Source organism: Carcharhinus amblyrhynchos, chromosome 6, assembly GCF_965287045.1.
Source record: "Carcharhinus amblyrhynchos chromosome 6, sCarAmb.v2.hapA, whole genome shotgun sequence".
NCBI classification, from domain to species: Eukaryota; Metazoa; Chordata; class Chondrichthyes; order Carcharhiniformes; family Carcharhinidae; genus Carcharhinus; species Carcharhinus amblyrhynchos.
Window position 1 is genome coordinate 20,826,056 of NC_137329.1, and position 13,243 is coordinate 20,839,298.

The 13,243-nt window shown below is 41.5% G+C and overlaps 1 protein-coding gene across 3 annotated transcripts in view; it reads left to right on the plus strand.

Annotated features, from left to right (window-relative positions):
- Nucleotides 1–6,968: 6,968 nt before the first annotated feature.
- Nucleotides 6,969–13,243, plus strand: part of LOC145343740 (doublecortin domain-containing protein 1-like) — a 469,487-nt gene continuing 463,212 nt past the window's right edge. For all 3 annotated transcript variants that reach the window (XM_080190005.1, XM_080190008.1, XM_080190007.1), the window contains exon 1: nucleotides 6,969–7,078. The gene's annotated coding sequence lies outside the window, so the exon portion shown is untranslated. The remainder of the gene's footprint in view (nucleotides 7,079–13,243) is intronic.

Below are 13,243 nucleotides of genomic sequence, written 5' to 3' on the forward strand. Positions count from 1 at the left end.
GATTATCTCCTTCCTTTTGTTGATGTTGAGGGAGAGATTATTGTTGTCACACCTATCTCTTTCCTGGACCCTGTCTCATCATTGCTTGAGATCCAATAGTATCATCAACAAATTTGAAAATCGAGTTGGAAAGCAATTTGGCCACAGAGTCATTGGTGTATAAAGAGTATAGTAAGGGGTTGGGGACACAGCCTTGTGGGACACTGGTGTTGAGGGTGATCATGGAGGTGTTGTTGCCTATCCTTACTGATTGCAGCCTGTGGATTTGAAAATTCAGGATCCAGCTGCAGAGGGAGGAACCGAAGCCCAGGCCGTGGAGTTTGGAGATGAGTGTCGTAGGAATAATGGCATTGAAGGCTGAGCTGTAGTCAGTAAATAGGATTCTGATGTGGTGTCTTTGTTATCTAGGTGATGAAATAGTGCTGTTTGTCATTAGTATATATATGGAAACTGACATTTTATTGTTGGGTGATGTCATTAAAGGGCAGCATTAACTCCATACAAATCAACAGTGACAATCAAATGAGTAATAGAAGAAGAATCATAGTAGAATCCTTACAGTATAGAAGGAGGCCATTCATCCCATCAATTCTGCGCCAGTTCCCTGTCAGAGTGTCCCACCCAGGCCTCTTCCTGTAAACCTGTATATTTACGCCGTTAATCCCCTTAATCTACACATTTTGGGAGACTAAGCGGCAATTTATCATGACCTATCCACCTAATCTTTGGAGTGTGGGAGGAAACCAGAGGAAGTCCATACAGACACTGGGAGAGCGTGCAAACTCCACGCAGCTAGGCACCCAAGGCTGGAATCGAAGCAAGGTCCCTGGTGATGTGAGGCAGCAGTGCTAACCACTGTGCCATCATGCTGCCCTGACAGTTCAAGTTTTGACAACGGTCATACAAACTCTAAATGTCAACTATCTGATGTCTTAAATAGAGTGGCAAACATTTTACCTCAGCCTCACAGTGTGTCACTGTTCTGCACCAAGCTGCTTTCCAGCAGAGCAGTGAGGCTGAAAAGCTAGCCCATGAGAGATTATGCCAAAAGAGGATGTGGAAGTACCAACTCCACACACAGATCTGTCCTGCCCCACACCCCACTCCTTCAGCTAGTACCCAAAATGCTGCCCCCTTTCCCAATGGCTCTACACAGGTGAAGATGCTCTGATTCCTTGAGACCATCAGCCAAAAGCATCTCAACAGTCAGACTAGAGATCTGAGCAGTGTACTCCTACCTCTGCAGGACTAGAGGGCACAGCCTCAAGATAACGGGGGGTGCCGTTTAAAACGGAGTTGAGCAGGAACTCCTTCACTCAAAGGGTGGTGAATCCCTGGAATTCTTTGCCCATTGAAGTGGTGGAGGCTATCTTGCTAAATATATTTAAGCCGCGGGTAAGTAGGTTTTTGGTAGGCAAGGGAATTAAGGGTTATAGGGAGAAAGCGGGAAGGTGGAACTGAGCCGCTTCAGATCAGCCAAGATCTTATTGAATGGCGGGGCAGGCTCGAAGGGCTAGATGGCCTACTCCTGCTCCTACTTCTTACGTTCTTATGTTCTCTGCTGAAGGGGTTGCATCATGTAGGTGCAATATAAAATAGAAGAACCAAGCTTTATTGCTACACAGAGATACGGACGTGGGCATTGGACAAAATGTTACATTGTAGAGTTTCCATTTTTAAGAAGAATCACATAATCCTTATTATTTTGCAATTTTTCCATATTGCTTTGTTGCCTAGTGGTAATGCGCCTTTTCAGATTCCTTTTGATGCATACGTGGATTTCAACTGATGGTGACAAATGGAGGGATGTGCAATAAGTGAATGGTACAGGACTGCTTGCGTCAATGGGATGGTGGGGTGGATGGGTGACAGGGTGGCCATTGGATGCAATTATTACATCAATCCAGTGATAATGACTAATAACCTAACAATCCCTGGCATCCTAGGCAACAATGTGAGTGGCTGTTGCTATGTTAGGGTCACAATCTTCATCCTCCACTCCCTCCCCATCTTTCAATTAGTTCCCTGTTGCATTTGTCAGTTCCTTTCAATTTTGTTTTACTTGTGCCATTACTATCTCCTGTGCCTTACACCATCATTCCTTTTGCTATTTAAGCATTCCTGCCTTCCACTAAATATAACTACCCTTCACTTGTGATTTCTTCCCCCCTACTCTTTCCCAACTTCTGTACCTTTTAAAAACTGTTACATATTTCACTTTCACAGTTCTAATGAAATGATTTCAACCTGAAATGTGAACTCTCTTTCTCTCTCTTCACGGATGCTGAGTATTTACAGAATTTTCTGTTTTTATTTCAAAAGTATCCTTTTCTCATTCACTTGTACAACAATTAATGCATGCTTGGTAAACTCATAAAATGTACAGTGTGTATTACCTAAAACTAAAGTACCCGATGAATTAAGCAGCCCTTAATTCCTCATCAAAAAACCATCTTGACACTTACAGTTCACATATGGGGAATTATTAAATGCATTAATTTGACTCGTGTAAACAGTCTCACATTAACTGATCCAAATTACATTAACCTTTATTCAACGAGATATTGTATCTTGAGTGAATAAATTAATCTGCTCTTGCCACAGAAGAAGTTAGACAATGAAATGACAAATTAACATTTCTTCATTAACACTTGTGATAACACAGTTAGCTTCATCTTAATGCTAAACACCAGAAATATAAAAATGCAAAAGCAAATTTAATTAACTAATTACATTAATAAGTTTAAGTATATAGAATCTAGTTTAGGTGTATCACAGTAAGTTACTTAGTAGAAATTGATAGAAACATCAAAACTAGAAGCAGGAGTAGGCCCTTCAAGCTTGCTCCACCATTCATTTTGATCATGGTTGATCATCAAATATAATAAAACCCTGATGCTTTAGCCCCTTGAGCTGTATTTAATTTCTTCTTGAAATCAGACAATGTTTTGGCTTCAATTACTTTGTGTGGTAGTGAATTCCACACATTCACCACCCTCTGGGTGAAGAAATTTCTTAATAACTCAGTACTGAAAGGTTATCCTTCAAGTATGACCCCTAGTTAAAGTTTATTTATTAGTCACAAGTAAGGCTTACAGTAATACTGCAATGAAGTTACTGTGAAATTCCCCTAGTCAGCACAGTCCAGTCGGGTCAATGCACCTAACCAGCACGTCTTTCAGAATGTGGGAGGAAACCAGAACATCCAGAGGAAACCCACACAGATACAGGGAGAATGTGCAAACTCCACACAGCAGTGACCCAAGTCAGGAATTGAATCCAGGTCCCCGGTGCTGTGAACAGCAGTGCTAACCACTGTGCTACCATGCCACACACAGTTCTAGACTCCCCCACCATTGGGAAAATTCTTTTTGAATCAACCGTGTTAAACCTTGTCAAGTTCAATGTCCAAAATGTTCTCAATGTCATAAACCTGAAAAGGTTAGCTTATGAGTAGAATCATTGTAAAGCTAACAAGTTAACAATTTTGAATAAAGAGTGAACAGGATATATTAGAAGTCTAGTTAGTTCATCATAACTGATAAGCTTGCAGATTTAAATGGACTTTTAAATCATCTACAGTCACGTCCTTCCAGCTGTTTGTAATTGAGTTAATTGTCCCATCTATTTCTGATATGCTTATGTTGGCTTCCTAGGACAATATGAAGAATCCCATTCTGCCATGGTACTATTATAGAATCATAGAAGCTATAGCACGGAGACAAGCCCTTCAGCCCAAACTGTCCATATTGACCAAAAAAGCCCACTAAGTTAACCCCATTTGCCTTATTTGGCCCATATCCCTTGATACCTTTCCATGTTTCTGTCCAAATGCCTTTTAAATGTTGTCAATGTCCCTGTCTTCCTCCAGTGGCTCATTCCACGTACGTATCATCCTTTGTGTAAAAAAGTTGCTCCTCAGGTTCCCATTAATTCTTTCCCTCTTAACTTCAACCTATGCCCTCTAGTTCTCGATTCCCCAAACTTGAGAAAAAGACTGAGTGCATTCACCCTATCCATGCCTCTCAGGATCTTATACACCTCTATAAGTCTCCTACACTCCAAAGAAAAAAGTTCTAGCCTGTCCAGTCTCTCCCTTTAACTCAGTTCCTTCTTATGGTCAAAGATTTTCAACTTACTGTTCAATATAATATTGATATTTAAAATAGGAATAAAAAATATGCATTTTCCATAATGGGCTGTTGATATACAATACCTGTTTTACATTTGCTTAATAAATTAAAAATCAACCCCATGGGCTCTGCGATTACACTGTCTATATGCACGATGTGGAGGTTCCGGTGTTGGACTAGGGTAGGCACAATAAGAAGTTTCACAACACCTGGTTAATGTCCAACAGGTTTATTTGGTAGCATAAGCTTTTGGAATGCTGCTCCTTCATCAGATGAGTGAAAAGTTGGGTTCACAAACAGGGCATATATAGCCACAGAGTCAATTTACAAGATAATTGTTGGAATGCGAGTCTCAACAGGTAATCAGGTCTATACAGCTACAGATAATGCGAGTGGAGAAAGGGTTAAGCACAGGTCGAAGAGGTGTGAATTGTCTCAAGCCAGCGAGATTAGTGAGATTTTGCAAGCCTGGGCAAGTTATGGGGGTTACAGCTAGTGTGACGTGAACCCAAGATCCTGGTTGAGACTGTCCTCATGTGTGCGGAACTTGACTATCATTTTTTGCTCGTTGATTCTGTGTGTTGTGAAAGCAGCCTTGGAGAACACATATTCAAAGATCAGAGGCTGAATGCCCTTGACTGCTGAAGTGTTCCCTGACAGGAAGGGAACGCTGTTGCCTGGTGATTGTCGAGCAGTATCCATTCATCTGTTGTCGTAGCGTCTGCATGGTCTCTCCAATGTACCATATCTTGGGACATTCTTTCCTGTGGCGTATCAGGTAGACATTGTTGGCTGAGTCGCAAGAGTATGTACGGTGTACATTCCATTTCTTTCCACTCTTGTCTTTTGCTCTTTGGCTTATGTCCACCTTCTGCAAAATGTAATCAACAGAGGAAGAGAAAAATTGGAGGCAAACGTCCTGGATGTGACAACTGGGTGAGTGCAGTCACTTTCTGGATGAGCTGAGATGGGGTGATAATTAACGAGTGAAAACGGTTTTAATGTGAGTAGTTATTTACTTGTTCAATTTAAATTGGGTTAACAACTCATAAATGGAGCATTATGATTGAGCTAGACTCCCCGAAGGTAGAGAAATTTGAAACTAGAGGGCATAAGTTTAAGGTGAGAAGGGAGAGATACAAAAGGGTCCAGAGGGGCAATTTTTTCACACAGAAGTTGGTGAGTGTCTGGAATGAGCTGCCAGAGGTAACAGTAGCAGCGGGTAAAGTTTTGTCTTTTAACAAGCATTTAGACAGTTACATGGATAAACTGGATATAGAGGGATAAGGGCCAAACATGGGCAATTGGGACTAGCTTAATGGTAAATAAAGGGCAGCATGGACAAGTTGGGCTGAAGGGCCTGTTTCTATGCTGCCAACCCCGATGGGCCTAGTGTCCTGATTCTTATGATCTTATGGTATATATGGCTCTTGATATCGACTGTCAATTTTACCCCTACCCCTCAGATTGAGAATGAACAAAGTGGTGGTTAAAATTACAGACTGTTGCATTCTCAATGCTCTGCTGCTTGCCAAGGAGTAGGAAGGGGATAATGCTTTATGACTATGTTAAAATCAGATTCCTCTGACACAATGAGACCTCAACACAACGTTAACCAGAAATCATGCGGTGCCTGACGTATCAGTAAAACTCAAGCAGAAGAGGCTGCGTAAATTAAATCATTTTTATTTATTTTTCTTTTGTTGTGCGGTCAGCTTCTCTCTCCCTCCCCAAACACTATGACCTCTCAAGTCCCCCTGCCACCCCCACCCACCATCCTGTAAGAAAACAGCTTTGGAACCAGATCCTTGGCGACAACCGCTTAGCACATGAAATTCTGCTCCTGCCCATTGGCCTCCTACTAGTGGGAAATTCTTGACTTTATTTGATTTGATTTATTATTGTCACATGTATTGGGATATTATGAAAAGTGTTCTTTCTTGCACACTATACAGACAAAACATACCATTCAGAGAGTACATAGGAGAGAAGGAAAGGAGAGGGTGCAGAATATAGTGTTGCAATTACATATAGGGTGAAGAGAAAGGTCAGCTTAATATGTGCGAGGTCCATTCAAACGTCTGATGCAGCAGGGAAGAAGCTGTTCTTGAGTTAGTTAGTACGTGTTCTCAGATTTTTGTGCCTGAGAAAAAGGAAAAAGGTGGAAGAGAGTATGCCCGGGCTGCATGCGGTCCTTGATTATGCTGGCTTCTTTTCCAAGGCAGTGGGAAGTGTAGACGGAATCATTGGGTGGGAGGCTGGTTTGTGTGACGGATTGAGCTATGTTCACAACTCTTCGTAGTTTGTTGCAGTCTTGGTCAGAACAGGAACCATAACAAATTGTGATGCACCTGGAAAAGATGCTTTCTATGGTTGACATCTGTAAATATTGGTGAGAACCATAATGGACATGCCGAATTTCCGTAGCCTCCTGAGAAAGTAGATCGCTCACGTGGATGAGGCTAAGGGCCAGACAATTTCCTGCCAACCTATTGGCGCACAAGGCCAGGGGTTAAAATCCATAATTATGGATTTAGAATGTTAGAAGACTTTCAATAGCAGCGAGTGAGAGGTTAACGTTACGAGAGAGATGCCGACACAAAAACATTCCAAGTTCCAATTTTTTTCCTGAAAGCAAGATAATAGGATCGAATGAACATTTACTGGTAATTAGATAGATTTATTTTAGTAGGCAGGAGGATTGTTTGTGCTTTTGCTGGCTTCATTATCACAAATAATGATTGACCTCAGAGTTACGCCTGGTTACAAGTGCTTTGATCACATGGCTTTTGTGTCTAGCAACTGTTGCTAGAGATCTCAGGCTTCAGTTCTCGCCAGTGCTTCACAGAGGAAGAGCTTATCAATGGACAACCTTGATAATAGTTGCAAACTTTGAAAGAAAACAACAAAGAGATGAAAACGTAACTATAGAATTTTAATACCGGGTAAGTCAGAATCTTTTGATAGCTTTGTTCTGAATGAAAGCACCTCCTGTCTTCCCTTTTAAGTGTTACAGGTACTAAGATATCTGAAAGGGTTGAGTCAGAAACAACAACAAACTAAAAACTAAATACCCCATTTTAAAATTTGCTGAAAAAGTAACAGGAAATATGGAATTTAATTTTAATATGAGGACGTGGATTGCATTATAATCGGCCTAAAATTATGTTTTGCTGTTAGTCCCATAAATGTATATTATTAGTAATTGCAGCTGTTTCTATTAATTCCAACTAACGAGGCAAAATTGAATTAGAGAAGTACAGGGAATTGGGACAACAAAGTGTAAGTAGTGAGTATAACAGTGAAGCATTGAGATTGGAAGCATCCATAACACAGCTCATTAATGTCAACGATTGCAAATGAAGTACAACAAAACATCTTTTCAAATAAATCTTGAATCAAGACAGGGATATGGTATATAATCTGGCCCAAAATATACCAAATACATGCTTGATGGATTGAAGGGCGCTGCTCCAGTTTATTTTATGTCCCTCATTTGCAGCTGTGCAGTGTAAATGTGTGGATATTGCTTGGACAGGTTGTAGAAGGTATATTTTAACGTCCAAATTTAAAATGAGCATGGGCAACAACAAATGGTAAGAGTGCAGTCACAGTGTGACAACGTTGCCAGACTAGTAATCCAGCAAGCTGAACCTAATGATCTGGAGACCTTAGTTCAAATGGAAACTGTGGAACTTAAATTCAATGATTTAAATAAAACTAGAATGAAAAGCTAGTGTGAGTAATGGTGACCATGAAACAATTGGATTGTTGTTTTAAAAAAAATTTGATTCATTAATGTTCTTTAGGGAAAGGGCAGCATGGTGGCACAGTGGTTAGCGCTGCTACTTCACAGTGCCAGGGAGCAGGGTTCAATTCCGGTCTTGTCTGTTTGGAGTTTGCACATTCACCCCATGTCTGCATGGGTTTCCTCTGGGTGCTCTGGTTTCCTCACACCCTTCAAAGATGTGCAGATTAGATGGATTGGTCATGTTAAATTGCCCTTATTGGGGGAGTAAGGGACACTAACAAAGAGTAGCGGGAATGGGGTCTGGGTGGGACTGTTGTCGGTACAGGCCCAATGGGCTGAAAGGCCTCCTCCTGGGATTCTAGGCGTCCTATTCTATGTAAATCTGCCAACTACATCTGCTACATATGACTCCACATTCATAACAAAGTGCTTATCTGACCTCTGAAATGCCTAGCAAGCCACTTAGTCATATTCAAGAAGATGGCCCAAAAACCACCCTTTCAGGGGCAATTAGGGATGGGCAATAAATGATGGTCTTGTTAAAGACAGCCACATCCTGTGAACAAATTGTTAAAAACAGCAAATTAGATTGCATAGGTGCGGCATGTAATATGGGAGACAAGGAATATGGAGACACAGAAAGGGTGAGAAAAGAACATCGAGACATGCAAGACCAGCTAATGTGAAACTTTGTAGATAGTTCATTATCCCTTACACATGCAATCCGCTGAGGGAACGATAAAAGATGGAGAAAACCTGACCACAAATCAGGAGAAAAATCATCATTAGCTTCTCTCTCACTATGAAAGTCGAACAGATTCCAAAAGATAGCAGGTAGCTCTAACTTAACTGCATAATATGGAAATACCTCCTTTCAGAAATTTATCAAGTTCCCTTTTAAGGGACTACCGTGACTCCTCGCAATAGAAGGGAGAGATATAACTGGCAGAAAAGTGGTGCTCTAACACCTTATTGCTCAGGCATCTGTCTGCTCACTCATCAGCTGACTCAACTGCCCTCTCTCACAGGAGTATCGTCTCCGTAGACACTTCATGCTGTGTCCATATGAATACTAGCACCCTCACAACAATTAGGATTTGTTGGCCATCTGCGATAAGACAATGAATTGCTTAGCAACCCTGGTCATGCTGCTTAATGAGCCCGGGATGAGAAAATAGACAGTTTGAAGTACCATGTCAGCTGTGACATGTGTGGGACAGGAGTCATATGTAGAGCAAACCATGTTGTGATGGAAAGTTTCTGTTCACAAAGGTATTAAAGAACTATTTGATTCTTGCAATGGCTTTCATGATAATCTAGCACCAGCATAGAAATTATGAAGTTTTCCAAACTTATTGCAAACAGCGGCACAGTGGTTAGCACTACCGTCTCACGTGCAAGGGACCCAGGTTCAATTTCGGCCTTGGGTATATGTGGAGTTTGCATGTTCTCCCTTTGTCTGCCTATGTTTCCTCTGGGCACTCCGGTTTCCTACCACACTCCAAAGATGTGCAGGTTAGATTGATTGGCCATGCTAAATTTACTCTACTGTCAGGGGGATTAGCAAGGTATATCTGAGGTGTTACTGGAATAGGGCCGAGGTGGGATTGAGGTCAGTGCAGACTCAATGGGTCAAATGGCCTCCTTCTGGACTGTTGATTCTATGATTATTCATAATTGAAGCATTCATCCCCTCCACCACCAGCACATTGTGGTTTCATCTACAGAACGTATTGCAGTAACTTGCGAAAGTTTCTTCGGCAGCATCTTACAAACCTGTAACTGTGGCATGTGCTTGAGAAGATGCTCAATCCTAGGTTCCCCTCCATCACCTCATTTTATTTTGGGGGATTTGAACATCACTGGCTAGGCCAGCAACTATTGCCCTCAAAAAGGTGGCAGTGAACTGCCTTTGTGAACCACTTTAGTCCATATGTGACGTGGAGATACTCACAATGCTGTTAGGGAGGGAGTTCCAGGATTTTAACCCAGCACCAATGAAGGAATGGAGATTATATTTCCAAATCAGAATGGTGAGTGACTTGAAGGAGAACTTGCAGGTAGTGGTATTCCCATGTATCTGCTGCTCTTGTCCTTCTTGATTTCAGTGGTTGCTGGTTTGGAAGGTGCTGCCAAAGGAGCCTTTGTGAGTTGCATTGCATCTTGTAGATGGCGCACACAGCTGTGTACCTGTGGTGGAGGGAGAGAATGTTAATGTTGGTGGATGGGATGCTAATCAAGCTTTTTGAGTGTTGTTGGAGCTGCGCTCTTCCAGGCAAGTGGAGAATATTCCATCACATTCTTTTTTAAAAAATTCATTCGTGGGCCATGGGCATTTCTGGCTGGCCAGCATTTATTGCCCACCCCCAGTTACCCAAGGGCAATTGAGAGACAACCAAGACTTGTATCTTGTAGATGCTGGACAGATTTTGGGGAGTCTGAAAGTGAGTTACTTGCACATATAATTCCCAGAATCTGACTTGTCTTTTTGAGCCATAATATTTATATAGCTAGTCCAGTTCAGTTTCTGATCAAGACATTGATGGTGGGGGATTTAGTGATGGTAAAGCTGCTAAACATCCAGGAGAGATGATTAGATTCTCTCTTTCTGGATATGGTCATTGCCTGGAATACATGTGGTATGAATATTGCTTACTGTTTATTAGAGCAAGTCTGAATGCTGTCCAGATTTTGCTGCATGTGGGCCACATTGCTTCAATATTTGAGGAGTTGCAGATGGTACTTAACATTGTGCAATCATCAGTGAACATTGACCCCACCACTAACTGTATGAAGGTGTGAAAGATGGCTGGGCCTCAGACATGACCTTCAGGAATTCCTGAAGGAACTTTCATTTAAATAATGAAAAATTGTAGAACTCTGAGAGTCGGAGGGATCTGGGTGTCCTAGTGCATGGATCACAAAAGAATAGAATGCAGGCATAGCAAGCAATTAAGAAAGCTAATAGTGTAATTGTTTAATGTGAGGGGACTTGATTACAAAAGTAGTGAGGTTATGCTTCAGTTCTATAAGACATTGGTGAGACCACATTTGGAGTATTGTGTAAGTATTGGTCTCCTTATTTAAAGAAAGATGTTAATGCATTTGAAGCAGTTCAGAGAATGTTTACTGGACTAACACCAGGAATGGGAGGGTAGTCTTATTAGGAAAGGTGGATAGATTAGGCTTGTATATCTTGGAGTTTCGAAAAGGAAGAGTTGACTTGATTGAAATCTGTAAGATCCTGGGGGGCAATGACAGAGTGGATGTGGAGAGGATGTTTCCTCTTGTGGGAGATTTCTGACTGAGGGGATCACAGTTTAAAAATAAGGGGTTGCTAATTTAAGACAGAGATGAGGAGTTCCTTTTTACTTAGAGGATCATGAATTTCTGGAACTCTCTTCCTCAAAAGGCAGTTGAAGCAGGATCTTTGAATATTTTTAAGGCAGAGCGAGATGAATTCTTGTTTACCATAGTGGGAATGTTGGGGGGAGGGAGGGAAATGGTTATTGGGGATAAACAGGAATGTGAAGTTGATGTTACAATCAGATCAGCCATGATCTTATTGAATGATGGAATAGATTTGAAGGGCAGAGTGGCCTACTTCTGCTTCTAATTTGATGCTGGGGGTCAGTTAGCCAGACGGCTGGTTCATGATGCAGAGTGACACCGACAGCATGGATTCAATTCCTATAATGGCCGAGGTTATTGATGAAGGCCCCACCTGCGCAATCTTGTCCCTTACCTGATGTGTGGTGATCCTCAGGTTAAATCACCACCAGTTAGCTCTCCTCTTCAAACGGGAGAGCAGCCTATGGTCATGTGAGACAATGGTGACTGGACTTTAATGATTTTCTCAACCAGTATGTTCTTGTAGAGAGTAATAAATACACGTAGATTACAACACTATTTTCGATTTCATATTTTTCCTATCTTAAACATAGTTTGTCTTAGCTTCGTGGGTGAGTGCTGAATATGCTGTTTGTTTATGACTTCAGATGTAGATGAAAGAAAATAATTGATATTATTGTCTGTCATTGAGCCTACTCTATTGATAATTATAATGATCCAAGTCTGAAGGATATTTGTCTTGTGGCTGAGCACCTAAGCACAACCACTAACCGCTAACTTGGCAGTCTTCCTGTCATGAAGTCAGCATCATGCCCAAGCAATAATCCTTGATTTTGAGAAAATTACTTTTCAGTTTGACAGAGGGGAGTTCCATCCCTTATATGCCTGTATTTTCAGAACACTTTTAATAAACATTCAACATGAAAGCCTGCAATGCAGATTCAGGCAGTGGACATTTGTTAAATGTGAATGTAGATTTGAAATTTTTTTGAATACATTACTTAGTCAAACTTCCTTGTGCTATAATCATACTCTGAATTCTATTTTACCAATCTGATACACACTTTGTCCTACTGATGCACTAATTTTAGAATTCTCAACCTCTTTGCTACCTCCACCCTAAAAGCCAATCTCAAAAACTTTCTTCTTCTATTTATAACTTCCAGACATTCCCTCTCACCTTCCTTTCCAACTTCAATATCAGCAGCCTTAATCTCCACTGTCTGAAAGCCCCACTCTGAACCCTTATGTCTTTTTTTTAAATTTGAACACCTTCTTAAAATACAGCTTCTTGACTATGCCTTTGACTAATTATCTTAACTCTTCCATTCATTTGCAATGTCCATTTTTATTTCTCTCTGTGGGGCATTTTCAGCATTCAAGGCAATGGTTAAATCCATCCTCTCTGCATCTGAGGCCTTGCTAGAATTAAATGCCAATCAGATAATTGGATTCTGGAGATAATTAGAGTTGCACGGTGGCACAGTGATTAGTACTACTGCCTCATAGTGCCAGGGACCCGGGTTCGATTCCCTGCTTGGGTCACTGTCTATGTGGAGTCTGCACGTTCTCTCCATGTCTGCATGGGTTACCTCCAGGTGCCCGGGTTTCCTCCCGTGCTGAAAGACTTGCTGGTTAAGTGCATTGGCCATGCTTAATTCTCCCTCATTGTGCCTGGACAGTTGAGGTGTGGCAACTAGGGGATTTTCACAGTAACTTTATTGTGGCACGGTAGCACAGTGGTTAGCTTCACAGCGCCAGGGGCCCAGGTTTGATTCCCAGCTTAGATCACTGTTTGTGTGGAGTTTGCACATTCTCCCCGTGTCTACGTGGGTTTCCTCCAAGTGCTCTGGTTTCCTCCCACATTCTAACACGCTGGTTAGGTGCATTGACCCGAACAGGTGCCGGACTGTGGTAACTAGGGGAATTTCCACAGTAACTTCACTGCAGTGTTAATGTAAGCCTTACTTGTGACTAATAAATAAATTTTAACTTAAATTTTGCACTA